Source organism: Mobula birostris, chromosome 7 (assembly GCF_030028105.1).
Source record: "Mobula birostris isolate sMobBir1 chromosome 7, sMobBir1.hap1, whole genome shotgun sequence".
Taxonomy (NCBI): Eukaryota; Metazoa; Chordata; class Chondrichthyes; order Myliobatiformes; family Myliobatidae; genus Mobula; species Mobula birostris.
In genome coordinates, this window is record NC_092376.1 from 150,307,230 (window position 1) to 150,321,365 (window position 14,136).

Genomic DNA, 14,136 nt, shown 5'->3' on the forward strand with positions numbered 1-14,136 from the left:
ATCTGGCATGTTGAATAAAATATGGTCAGAGCAAGCTGCTTCAGCAAAAAAAATGCAAATATGAATGGTGCACAGCACTGACTGCGAAGATTTTTTCATTGACCCTTGTTCTGCTATTAGTTAAATGTTGCCGCTATAGCAATATTTTCTTCTCTCCTCTGACATGAATATGTTTGAGGTTATAATGTTGAACTTCAGCGCACCTGAAGTAGGATGGTTAATACATTAATATCTTGGAAGTCACCAAAGACCAGAGGTTCAAATAGACAAGTCATGGAAGTATGACTAAAAGAACAGAGTGTTATCCTGCAACATGTGGCTCACCTCCTGTCATCCAATAGCCTTGCCAACATTGTCAAGATAGATCAGGAGCATGATAGAATGATTGCCAGTTCCTTGGCTAAATAGAGCTCCACCAGTTCTCAAGGAAGTCCCGTTAACCCAAGTTACAGCATCCAGCTAGACTGGTACCCAACCCATCACCTTAAACATTGTCACTCCACCATTGGAGCCTTGTAGCTGTTTGGATAATACAAAACGTTCTTCAGTTACTCTCCTAAGCTTTGCCAAATCCTGAAATCTCAGCAAGGGCAACAGCTGTATGAAAACAAAACCACCTGTTGATGCACGTCGAAGTGGCTACGTATTGCTGGTTCTTCCTTATTGCAGGATCTAATTCCTGGAACCCCCTGCCCAAGAACATTATAGAAGAAGTCCTTCATGAGAAGGACTTCAGTTGTTCAAGAAGGCAGATTAAGAAGATAACGTACTGCCACCTTCTCAGAGGCAATAAATGTTGACTAACAAGTAAAGCATAAATGTGAATGTATACAATGATTAGTCAACTTTAATTATTTACCAATAATAGAGAAATTTGTATTTAATTTTTAGTTACTGGCTTAAGCAATTACAATGAGCATATACAATAAACCGGATTATTTCAGAGTTTAAAACCTAAGAGATTCTGCAGATGCTGGGAATCCAAAACAACACACACAAAATGCTGGAAGAACTCAGCAGGTCAGGCAGCATCTCTGGAAATGAATAAACTCAATTTTTGAGAAGGGTCGTGGCCTGAAACATCAACTGTTTATTCGGTTCCATAGATGCTGCCTGATCTGCTGAGTTTCTCCAGCATTTTGTGTGTGCAGCTCTTATTTCAGAGTTTATTTGACAACTAAAGAAGATACCTGAATTTTTACTGATGAACTCTGAAGATAAATGGAAACTACAGGTATAGTCTCCTGACTGTACCTTAATATCAATATTATTCATCCCTGACAAGTTATATTTCACAAGTAAACCTACAAATGTGCAGTGAAATCACTTCATGGTCAAACTTAGGACCTTTTTGCTGTGTATTTCAATATCACATCATTTGCTATATTTACTCACTGAGGTATTTATGGCTCTCAACATTCAATACCTAATTAATTTTAAATGCACAATCCATTAATTGTGTAACACAAAACGTTGATAGCATGATTATATTGACTGAACATGGCAGGCTACTTGGACACATTAGCATCAAGAATCTCAGCATGGCAGAGTTTCTGTTTTCAGCTGTTTTATTACACAGGTATGCTAAGCTGCAGCCTAGGAGAAACATCCGTCATAGTGGGAACCGTGCGCTAGAATGTTGCACGGAGAACGTGTGCCAGTCCCAAAAGTACTTTGGCCATCTATTTAACGCAATGATTTGCGAATATAACTCGTACCAATCACACTGTTTATTTGAATTAACACACAATAAAGGAGAATTATTTCAAGAGTTGCACAGACTTGGAGGTGACTAATAGATTTCCAAAAGATTGTTTTCCTTGTCTGTCTATGTGATAGAGATCAAGGGGTATTTCTTATGCTGTGCGGGATGTGTTGACAAATTCTAATTTGTGCACAGTTCATGCCACAGGCATCGAATCAATATTGTTCTAGTCAACAGTGAATGTTCAGAGTGATTAATGGGGATGGCTGTACAACAGGACGCTTCGTGTGGAATCAGTTAAGAGCTGTGCTCTTCAAAATGAATGCTGTACATTTTTCAGATATGCCGATATGTCTTGTAAATAGTTATAACTCATTGCAAAGTTATAATTCGAACTCCCTGCTACAGAATATGTCTCTCTGATGTTTTCTTGCAGCCAGATAGTTACGTACGGGTTGCAGGTCTAATTCTGGTTAGTGATGATCCCTAGGAGTTTGCTAGAGACGTCGGCAGCAGTAATGCTGCCGAATGCTAAGGAGAAATGATCGGGTATTCTTTTACTGGAGGTGGTCATTCACACAATATAATGTTCCTAATCTCTTGATACTTTGAAGCATAGATTTCCTTTTTTTCCAAGACCTTATTCTCTGAAGTGGGGCTTCCCATGTGAACTGCAAATCAATTAAGCATACCTTGGCAGGATGTCAGAGAGATCTTCTTTTCTTCTTGACTGCCTTATTCTTTGTTAACCATATAACAATATAACAATTACAACACAGAAACAGGCCATCTCGGCCCTTCTAGTCCATGCCGAACTCTTACCCTATCCTATTCCCGCCGACCTGCACTCAGCCCATAACCCTCCATTCCTTTCCTGTCCATATAACTACCCAATTTAACTTTAAATGACAACATCGAACCTGCCTCAACCACTTCTGCTGGAAGCTCATTCCACACAGCTACCACTCTCTGAGTAAAGAAGTTCCCCCTCATGATACCCCTAAACTTTTGCCCTTTAACTCTCAAATCATGTCCTCTTGTTTGAATCTCCCCCACTCTTAATGGAAAAAGCCTATCCATGTCAACTCTATTTATCCCCCTCATAATTTTAAACACCTCTATTAAGTCTCCCCTCAACCTTCTACGCTCCAAAGAATAAAGACCTAACTTGTTCAATCTTTCTCTGTAACTTAGGAGATGAAACCCAGGCAACATTTTAGTAAACCTCCTCTGTACTCTCTCAATTTTATTGACATCCTTCCTATAATTCGGTGATCAGAACTGTACACAATACTCCAGATTTGGCCTTACCAATGCCTTATACAAATTCAACATTACATCCCAACTCCTATACTCAATGCTCTGATTAATAAAGGCCAGCAAACCAAAAGCTTTCTTCACCACCCTATCCACATGAGATTCCATCTTCAGGGAACTATGCACCATTATTCCTCGATCCCTCTGTTCTAAAGCATTCTTTAATGCCCTACCATTGACCATGTATGTCCTATTTTGATTAGTTCTACCAAAATGTAGCACCTCACATTTTTCAGCATTAAACTCCATCTGCCATCTTTCAGCCCACTCTTCTAACTGTCCTAAATCTCTCTGCAAGTTTTGAAAACCTCATCATCCACAACACCACCTATCTTAGTATCACCTGCATACTTACTAATCCAATTTACCACCCCATCATCCAGATCATTAATATATATTACAAACAACATTGGACCCAGTACAGATCCCTGAGGCACACCGCTACATACCGTCCTCCAATCTGACACACAGTTAAACACCACCACTCTCTGGCGTCACCCACCTAGCCACTGCTGAATCCATTTTACTACTTCGATATTAATGCCTAACGATTGAACCTTCCTAACTAACCTTCCGTGTGGAACCTTGTTAAAGGCCTTACTGAAGTCCATATAGACAATATCCACCATTTTACCCTTGCCAACTTTCTTAGTAACCTCATCAAAAAATTCAATAAGATTGTCAAACATGACCTTCCACGCACAAATCCATGTTGACTGTTCCTTATCATGTGGTTCCATTGTTTAAAAAGGGTTCTAAGAGTAAACCTGGCAATTATCGGCCTGAGAGTTTGACGTCAGTGGTGGGTAAATTGATGGAAATTATTCTTAGAGATGGTATATATAATTTTCTGGATAGACAGGGTCTGATTAGGAACAGTCAACATGGATTTGTGCGTGGAAGGTCATGTTTGACAAATCTTATCGAATTTTTTGATGAGGTTACTAAGAAAGTTGACGAGGATAAAATGGTGGATGTTGTCTATATGGACTTCAGTAAGGCCTTTGTTCTTCTGCTTCTCCTTAAGGATGGTATGCAAAGACTTTCTGGGCCACCACTCATGAGTCTAGCAATTGAAATCTCATTTTGACAACCCCAGTTGCAGTCTCCAGGACATTAAAAGTGACTATGAACACTATAATTGTGCTCTCCAACACGTCCAGAGGACTGAACAGGAATTAAAAAACAGAGATAAAGGAAATAGCCCTTGTGCTCCAAGAGGCTTCTATTCAGTTGATGTAGTGGTTAAAACGGGCTAAGCTTGGTCCCAAATGAATCATCCAAGATTCTCAACTTCTGGTCATGTTACAATCTTTCTGCACGTTCATGGTGGTGATTGTGTTAATAGTTGAACAGCAAAGTGTCACAGCTCAGAGCATCACAGGATGTACAGTCTATCTTTCCCTGTACCTTGAGGAAATTTGTATTCGAGGTACACATGGAGGGCTGATTTATTAGGATTTCTCTGCTCAAGATTCCCCTCTCTTTGAGTAGACAGTCCTGTTACATCTCAAATGAAGCTTTGGGCTGCGAAATATACAATATCATCTACCACTTAGATTGAAAAAATATCAATGACCACTGTGACATTAAACTCCAGGCTGGCTGGAGCTCTGTATTGAGCTGGTGACTAATCTCTTAGTATTATTATTACTTTCTTCTCTTTCTTTTTGTATTTGCACAGTCTGTTGTATTTATTTGCACATTGCTTGTTGTCTATTCTGTTGGGTGTGTCCTTTCATTGATTCTATTGCGTTTTTTGTGTTTACTGTGATTGACCAGAAGAACCTGAGTCTCTGGGTTGTATATCGCCACTTATACGTACTTTGATAATAAACTTTCTTTGGAATTTGAACTTTTGGCCACTTGCTCTCATCATCTTTGCCTCAAGATACATTGTTCTTGTAAAACTGGATTCACCTGACTGAAGTCCTTCTCTTTCAGCCTCTTTAAACTAGGCCTTGTCTTGGGGCCCTCCCCTACTTGTGCTGAAACCCTGGCAGAAGTATTTTAAAGCACCCTTTAACTAAAAACGCCGCAACCTTCACTTCTGTAAACTGGAGCCAGACTGGTGACCTGGCAGCAAAGTCCAGCCCTGTAGAACGCATTGACCTTTTCTTCACGAGGCAGATACACTAGTGAAGTTTAAAAGACTACTAGACAGGTATATGGAGGAATTTAAGGTGGGGGGGTTATATGGGAGGCAGGGTTTGAGGGTTGGCACAACATTGTGGGCCGAAGGGCCTGTAATGTGCTGTACTATTCTATGTTCTATGTTCAAGTCAATCATTGACAAGTCTGCTAATACGTACAGGCCTGCTACACCATTCACTAAGGTCATGGTCGATTTGATTATAACTTCAGCACTGCATTCCAGTCTTACCTTTATCCCTCTTGCTTATCAGGAACCTATCACCTCTGCCTTCAAAAAATACTCTAAGGCCTCTTTGTTACCCTTCGAAGAAGTGAGTTTCGATAATTCACAAATGAGAGAAAAAGTTTCACCTCACTTCTTAAATGCGTAATCAGTGACTCCTAGTTCTAGATTTTACTGCAGGAAGAAACATTCTCAGTACATCGATCCTGTTAAGACCTCTCAGGATCTTATATACTTCAATCAAGTCCCATTTCAGTCTTCCCATTTACAGAGGTTGCAAGCTTAACCTGTCAACCCATTCCTCATAAGGTAACCTTGCTTATTTCAGGAAGTGAGCATATTTTAAACTGAATAGGTGTTCAAATTGAGGCAGGTTCTGTCCCACCCTCACTCTCACATGGTATATTACACAAACAATAACTCCATCACTCAATGCCCTTAAAAATCATCTTGCTAAGTGACTGAACTTCAACTGATCACTGTTCTCCTAGAAGGAGGATGAGAAAATATCTACCTCTAGTGGTTACTTTCTGCATAGTATTAGTCAGCGAACACAGGTTGCGGAAAACTTTTATCATATAAACTGAAAACGTTGGAAATGGAGAGGGTCCAAAGGGTGATTCCAGGAATGAAAGGGTTATCATACAAGGAACATGTAATGGCTCTGGGTCTGTACTCGCTGGAATTTAGAAGGATGAGGGGGGATCTCATTGAAACCTTTTGAATGTTGTAACGCCTAGACAGAGTAGATGTGGAAAGGATGTTTCCCATGGTGGGAGAGTCTAGGACACGAGGGCACAGCCTCAGGATAGAGGGATGCCCTTTCAAAACAGAGATGCGGAGAAATTTCTTTAGCCAAAGGGTGGTGAATTTGTGGGATTTGTTGCCGCATGCAGCTGTGGAGGCCAGGTCGTTGGGTGTATTTAAGGCAGAGATTGATAGGTTCTTGATTGGACGTGGCATCAAAGGTTATGAGGAGAAGGCCGGGAACTCGGGTTGAGGAGGAGGAAAAAAAGGATCAGCTGTGATCGAATGGTGGGGCAGACTCGATGGGCCAGATGGCCTAATTCTGCTCCTATGTCTTATGGTCTAAAAACTGAGCAGGTTAGCATATGTGGAAAGAGAAAACAAAGTTGATGTTTCAGGTTTGAGACTTCATCAAGAACCATCTGCTTTGGTCATGAAAATCATGGAACAGGAAGAAGGTGGAAGAAGGGGCTTATCGTTGGAGGTGGGGTGGGGAAGGAACTTTTATCATATTACAACCATAAGAGAGAATACTGGAAATAGTCCTTTCATTTAGGCCACGGCTGTGGGAAGAGAAAGAGTTGTAAGTAGGAGACAAAAGGAAACTTGCAAAACAGCAAGGAGTCTGGTGGAGGGCATATCTCTGATGGATTAAAGCCAAGCTGTAGACAAGGTTATCTGGTCAATGAGTGAACAGTGAGAACATAGACTAAAGAATGTGGACCAAAGAATATTGGAATTGCAAAATGCAGAGCAGGAGGACGGGTCCAGTGGGGCAACTGGACATACCCTACAGAGGTTTTTAAAAAAGGAGGGCAGGTAAAAGAATTTGAGTTAATAACACTGATGGATGACTGATACAGACTGGAAAATCAATGTTACCCAAAGTTGTGTTGTTCAGTACTGAGTCCAGAAGGGTGCAATGTGTTCAGACAAAAGATGAGGTGCTGCTCCACAGGTTTTGTGCTGGGTCTCATTTTGCCAGTGAAGGAAACCATAAACCAGAGTGGCATAGGATGGGGAACTGAAGTAAATGAATCAGCCCTGATAACTGAACACAATCTGTATCTGGTATCTCCAATACAGGGGCAGCCCTATAGAGCAATGCAGCATAGAAAATGGCCCTTCAACCCAACTTGTCCACACCAACTGTGATGCCTAGCAAGCTGATCTCCCATCTGCCTGCATTTGGCCTGATGCTCTCAACCACATGTCCATGTACTTATCTAGATGACTTTTAAATGTTGCTCATGAGTCTGTCTCAAACACTATTTCCGGCAGCTCATTCCAAGTACGTACCACCCTTTGCACGAAGAAGCTGCCCGTGACGTTCCTTTCAAATCTCTCAGCTTCTGAAACCCAAGCCCTCTTGTCATTAGCATCTCTTCCCTGGGATAAAGATTATGTATTTCACCCTGTCTATACCCCTAATGATCTTGGAAACTTTATCAGGTCGCTGCTCAATCTCCTACATTCCAGGGAATAACGTCTATGCAACCTCTTGTAACTCAGGCCCACTTAGTCTTATGTCCCAGTGTTCCATAAAACTCCCCAAGGCCCTACCACTCACTGTAAAAGTTTGACCTCCCAAAATGCAATACCTGGATTGAAATCCAATTGTTAATCCTCAGCCCTCACACCTAGCTGATCAAGACACCCCTCTGCAATTTTTTCATTATCTTCTGCGCTATCTACAATGCCACTTATTTTAGTGTCACCTGCAAACTTACTAACCATTTCTTGCATGGAATCATTTATATCAATTGGAATTATAATTGGAATAGGTTTATTATCGTCACTTGTGAAAAACTAATCTTGAATACCGTTCATGGTTGTTCGTCCATCGTTGACGTCGATGAGGACCTTGACACCAATATGATGGTGTCGAGACTAGCGCGTGATTTGGATTTAAGTGAAGGAGAGTTGCGCAGCGTCAGCCTCACTCTCTCTTCCCAATTCCCATCTGGATCCAGTGGCAAGACAGAGTCTAGACGGCTGGAGATGGGACTAGGCGCAGTGGATGACCAGGACGTCTTCTGTGTCTTGTTCTGCTCTACACGTTCCATGACGCTTGCAGAGACTGCCTTCTTGACCGTTGGACCTTCCATAGGTCTCGTCCGCTCAATCCGCCGGAGTCTGTCTTCACATGCTGGGATAGACAACTCCCTATCTCACCGAGGGTTTGAGACCCGTCAGCTACCCTCACCTGGTTTAGCCGGCTTGTCAAAGCTGTTGCCCGGGGTGTGGCCGCTGTCGCATGCAAACAGCTATGAGGAGCCACAGCTGAGAGCTGAGTGCCAGGTGGGGACCAAAGGTGGACTAACCGCCTTGAAAAAGATGCGACATGTCCCCCCACCAGAGGTGTTACTCCTCCCTGACACCCCATACTGTTCATACAGATCAGATCATTACATAGAGCATTGGGGTAACGAATACCAGAATGCAGCAAGTTAACAACTATGGAGGGAGTGTACTGCAGGTAAACAATGAAGTGCAAGACCACATTTCTTCCCCCATTCTGATGAAGAACAACTGAGTCTCTTTGTCTGTCTGTCTGTCTCTGTCTTGTGTTACGGTAGTTGGCACCCAGCTTAGTGGTGCATTACCGCCGCCTTCTGCTCCGGAATGTGCAATAGACGTACATTCTAAATCCCTTCACCCAATCACACACACACAGACACAGACACACACACACATACCCTAACCTACACTTTATCCTCCCATCTTCGGCCATCCTAGTACCCTATTCCTGTTTATCCGTCATATCCTATGAAAAACCCCTGTACCCCTTAAGAAAGCTAAAAATACCCTAACCTGTGCTCTCTCTCACCCATGCCCAGCAACCCTTTAAATGTGAATTCCTGCACCCCCAATTCCCTTAGTTTAATTCTCATCATCTCTCTCTGTATCCCATACTTGCTGCAACTCAGAACTACATGTCCTACTGACTCCTCTTCCTGACATTCCTCACACAATCCTGTCTGGTGTTTCCCTATCATTTTCAATGTTTTGTTTAATGCACAGTGTCCCAGCCTTAACCTAGTCCACACAGTTTCCTCTCTTCTGTTTCCATTACCTACCCTAGTAACTGCAACACTTTTTTGTATTCGATATAAATGCCTCTTTTTCCCCTCCCTGTCCCATCTTTCTTGCTACATTTGGTTGACTTTTTCCCAGATTACACACTTACCCTCTGCTTTACTGATACTAATGTGCATTTCTACATTTTCTTTCTTTAATGACGTCTTTACCAACTCATCTACCCCCTCATTCCCCTTCACCCCTACATGTGCTGGAACCCATAGAAATTTTACCTGACCCCCCTGATTTGCAATTCTTGCAACTAACTGAAGGACTTCATAAAGTACATCTTGCCGACTGTTTGTGTGAAAGACCTTAAACTTGCTAGAACTGAGGATGAATCTGAACATATCAATGCTTTGACTTGTCTGGCTTTCTGCATCCATTGCAACTGAGTCTCTTTGACCATATCTGCATGCTTTTATTGAGTTGCTGCACCTAATTGACTGATTAGGTATTTGCATCAACAACCAGGTGTGCCTAATCAAGTGGCTACTGAGTGTATGCCTCCCTCCTTTTCTCAACCAGAGCCTCAATATCTTTCATCAACATAGGTTCCTAAATCTGCTAGCCTTAACCTCCATCTTAATAGGATCATGCAGGCCCTGAACTTTTGACATCACGTTTTTTACAGGCCTTCCACTTGGCAGGCAATTCTCTCGCTGTAAGCAATCTTGCCCAATCAACCACAACAACATCTCACCTAATTATCTAATTGTTCCAAATTTTGCTTTGTCTCGTTCAGGACCCTAACCTGTGAACTGAACGTATCCTTCTCCAAAACTATTTAAAAACTAAAGCTAATGGAATTATGGCCACTGGATCCCAAGTACTTGCCAACAGACACTTGCCACACGCCTGACCTCATTTTCCATGAGGAGGTCCAGTGTTGCACACTCTCTAGCAGGGTCCTCCGTGCATTGATCAAAGAAGCTTTTTTGGACGCATTGCCCCGAATTCCGCTCTGCCCAAGCTTTTCACAGTATAGTTGGCCCAGTCAAGATTAGAGAAGTTAAGATCTCCCGCCATTGCTACCCTATTATGTTTAAAAGTAGCTTCAATCTCTCCATGTCCTCTTCCATCGAGAAAGCAACTCACACTCCTCTCTGAACTGCACCTTTACATCGGGAGTCCTGACTATAATAGGAAGAAGTGCAAGTGAATCATGACTTCACCTGGAAGACTACTATATCTTTGGATGGTGGGAAGGTAAGAGATGAAAGGGCAAGTATTGGGTCATCTGTAGTTATAAGAGAACATTCTGTTCCCACAGATGAGGCTGACCTGCTAATTATTTCTGGCATTTTCTGTTCTTGTTTTAGATTCCTGGCATCTGCACCTTCTTAAAAAAAATCTTCATTAAGTTGTATCACACTTTAAATGTAAGGTTTTTTTTCTGCATAGTGAAAGATTATCGTTTTTTTTGTTATTTGTAATTCATATTGGATCTCGCCACAACCAACATGCCTTTTTCTTGTTTCCGACTCAGGATGAGGACACTGATCTCGGTGAGCAACCTGTACAAACAGATCAAGAGCTTAATGGAACAAAAAAAAAGCCAAAATCCACAAAGACAGGGAAGAGAGATCTCCATTTTCCTGAGCTCCCGTCAACTGGCTATCCAGTGGAAGGGAAGGCGTTGGAAGGTACAAATAAATATACATGCTTATAATATCAATGTAATTACCTGGTTAAATTATATCAACTAATGATACTAAGCTGGTGCAAGTTTAAGGTGGGAGATGGATTTCACTTCTTGGCAAATTCTTCTTTAATATTGCAGCCTGTAGCTACAAAACTCTACAAGATCCATACCGTAGAGTGGCGATCTGCATTAAATCTGAAATCATGTCCAGAAATAAAAGATTTCCGGGAAGTAATCCAGTGCATCATTTGGAACTCTTAAGGACATTTTAAACTAATGCACTCATTGAAAAGCAGACTATGCACTGACTTTAGCTCAATGTATCAGAATTTTCCATTCCATTATATCAGTGGTGAGTAATAGTGGACTTGGTGTAAATGGATTTTCCTCTGGTGAACTGGATTATAATGGCACCGTTCATCAACACTTTAACATATAACATAATGGTGATTTACATACTTCATTTTTACCATCGGAGGGATTCGGAGTTTTAAAGGGATTTTCAAAATGCTTCTGACCACATGGAAAATAAACTCCCTGAGATTTTATAGGTTAACTTCATTTCAAGCATAGAAAATTTAAATGTTTTGCTAATTAGAAATATGGGAAAGACATCACGGGATATTCTGAGAATCTTCCTAGTTATTTCTCCCTGAATTATTTTCTTTCTAGTATGATTATCACTTCCACGGGGTGGGGGGGTGGGGGTCGGTGTTTTACTCCATGTGGACCCGAGACAATCTGATGTCTACGGTATTTTTTTCCTTTCAGTGATTGCTCTGAAACAATCTACAGCATAGAGCCAACAAACAGTGGGACTTAGTCAAATATACAGTGTCAGCCTGGAAGATGATTTGAGGAAAGCAATGTAGTTAGTACATATAACAATACAAAACAGTATAGGCCCTTCGGCCCACAATGTTATCCCGAACTTTTAAACTACTTCAAGATCATTTGCAACTTGATTTGGAGAATGGAACCACTAGTCCATTCAATTAAAAACCAAGCATTTTCCACATTGGAAGAAACAAATTATAATTGTTCTTAGAATGGTAGAATAACATTCTCAATGCACTTATAGTGAAATTAGCATGATTTGGTACTGACTATTCTGTAAGGGGTGAACAGCACTTTTTTTCATCCTAGTAATTCACTGTGTTTTTCACTGCCACTGAATTTCTCTCCAGTATATTTTTCCTCAATGCAGAAATTAGATAGTGAGAAAGGTTCACTGCTTCTGTATGATGGGATATTCTTCAGCTTCTGCACAGAATTGGCTGGTAGGATAATTGATTTGGGAAGTGGGAGTAAATCCTGAGTGAAAGACACAAACAATATCCAACAAAAAACAAACTGCTGGAGGAACTCAGCATGTCAAGCAGCATCTGAGGAGAATGGTTTAGATTAGATTATGAGAACACTCAGTCCTCTTTTTATTGTCATTTAGAAATGCATACATGCATTAAGAAATGATACAATGTTTCTTCGGAGTGGTATCACAGAAAACAGGACAAACCAAAGACTAACACTGGCAGAACCACATAATTATAACATATAGTTACAGCAGTGCAAAGCAATACCATAATTTGATGAAGAACAGACCATGGGCACAGTAAAAAAAAAGTCTCAAAGTCCCCGAGTCGATCGACTCCCGAGTCCCCGATAGCAGGCGGCAAAAGGGAGAAACTCCCTGACATAAACCTCCAGGCACCGTCAACTTGCCGATGCCTTGGAAGCAGCCGACTACAGCCGACACTGAGTCCATCCGTCCGAAAACTACGAGCTTCCAACCAGCCCCTCCGATACAGCCTCCCGAGCGCCATCCTCTGCCAAGTGCCTTCGACCTCTCCCCAGCCGCTGAAACACGCAAAGCCGAGGATTTCGGGGCCTTCAGCCCCAGAGATTCCGGTTACCACACATTAGCAGCAGCAGCGAAGTGGGCATTTCAGAAGTTTTCCAGATGTTCCTCCGTGCTCTCACATCTGTCTCCATCAAATCAGAATTGTGCATGGTCCCCTACTTGACAGATAACAGACATCATCACCAAAGTGGCCGCGCGCGCTGCGTCGCGCCGCCATCTTCTCCTCCCTCCCGGTCGCAGGAATTGTCAATGTTTTAAGCTGAGACTGTGTATTGGGATTGAGAGTGGAGATGGAAAGTAATCGTTATAAAGTGGGGAGGTGAAACAGGGTCTAGTAGGTGAGAGGTGGACTAAGTAGTGGTAAAGGAAGGTGGACAGATGCAACCAGGTGTGAGGGAAGGGAATGTATAGGTAGAGCCAGCTACCTGAGGGTAATAATTAAGGATACAAAGGTTATCAGTGCCGGTGTTTGAATAGTCAGGTAGATCAATTTCAATGGATTCACCTTCAAAGACTCTAAAACAGGCATCCCACCCTGCAAAAACTCACTTCAGGGAGGTAGCACCATCAATTTGCGGGAGACTCCCAGAACTTCCGGGAGAGGTGGGATGTCTGCAATAGAGTAGCTCCTTAGCAGCTAGCCAGCTAGTTTAAATAACATTAGCTATGCTAATGAACGAATGACACCTGTTAAACTCACCTCAACATGTCTTTTACAGTCCTAACCCACCATGGGCAATAGAAAAGTCACTGTTGCAAACAGTGCAGCGAGCAACACTGTCATTATTTTTGACCCCTATTAGGCTGGGGTACACTTTAGTGTAGTCTGGGGTGAGGTACGTTTTATATTTTCTTTTTTTGGAACACTCTGCTATGGCGCGCGCTCTCTCTCTCTCTCTCTCTCTCATGCTCTTGCGCTCTCTCACTCGCTCGCTCTCAAAAAAAATCAATTTCCAAGATATTGTATATAATTTGCGGGCATCAGGGAGCCACTATCAATATGTGGGAGACTCCCGGAACTTCCCGGAGAGGTGGGATGTCTGGATAAAGTTCATGCTCTTGTTAATATTTTTATTTGCACAGTCTACTTTTGCATATTGGTTGTTCGCCAGTCGTTGTTTCTCTGTAGTTTTTCATTCATTCTGTTGTATCTATCCGTTCTACTGTGAATATCTGTCAGAAAATGAATCTCGAAGTACTACATATAGTGACATATACATACTTCGACAATAAATTTACTTTGAACTTTGGAGATAATAATGGGAACCACTAAAGGAGTGATAAGGGCAGATGGGGAAGGGGGTAGTGGGTAAAATGTTCAAGTAATAGGTGGATTAAACCAAGAACGGAAGGGGATAAAAAAGGAACCAAAATGGGGGGACCAGAGATGGATCAAAAGGGGA

At 41.9% G+C, this 14,136-nt stretch overlaps 1 pseudogene; it reads left to right on the plus strand.

Annotated features, from left to right (window-relative positions):
* LOC140200856 (cyclin-dependent kinase-like 3) overlaps positions 1-14,136 on the plus strand; it is a 70,956-nt pseudogene that overhangs the window by 34,226 nt on the left and 22,594 nt on the right.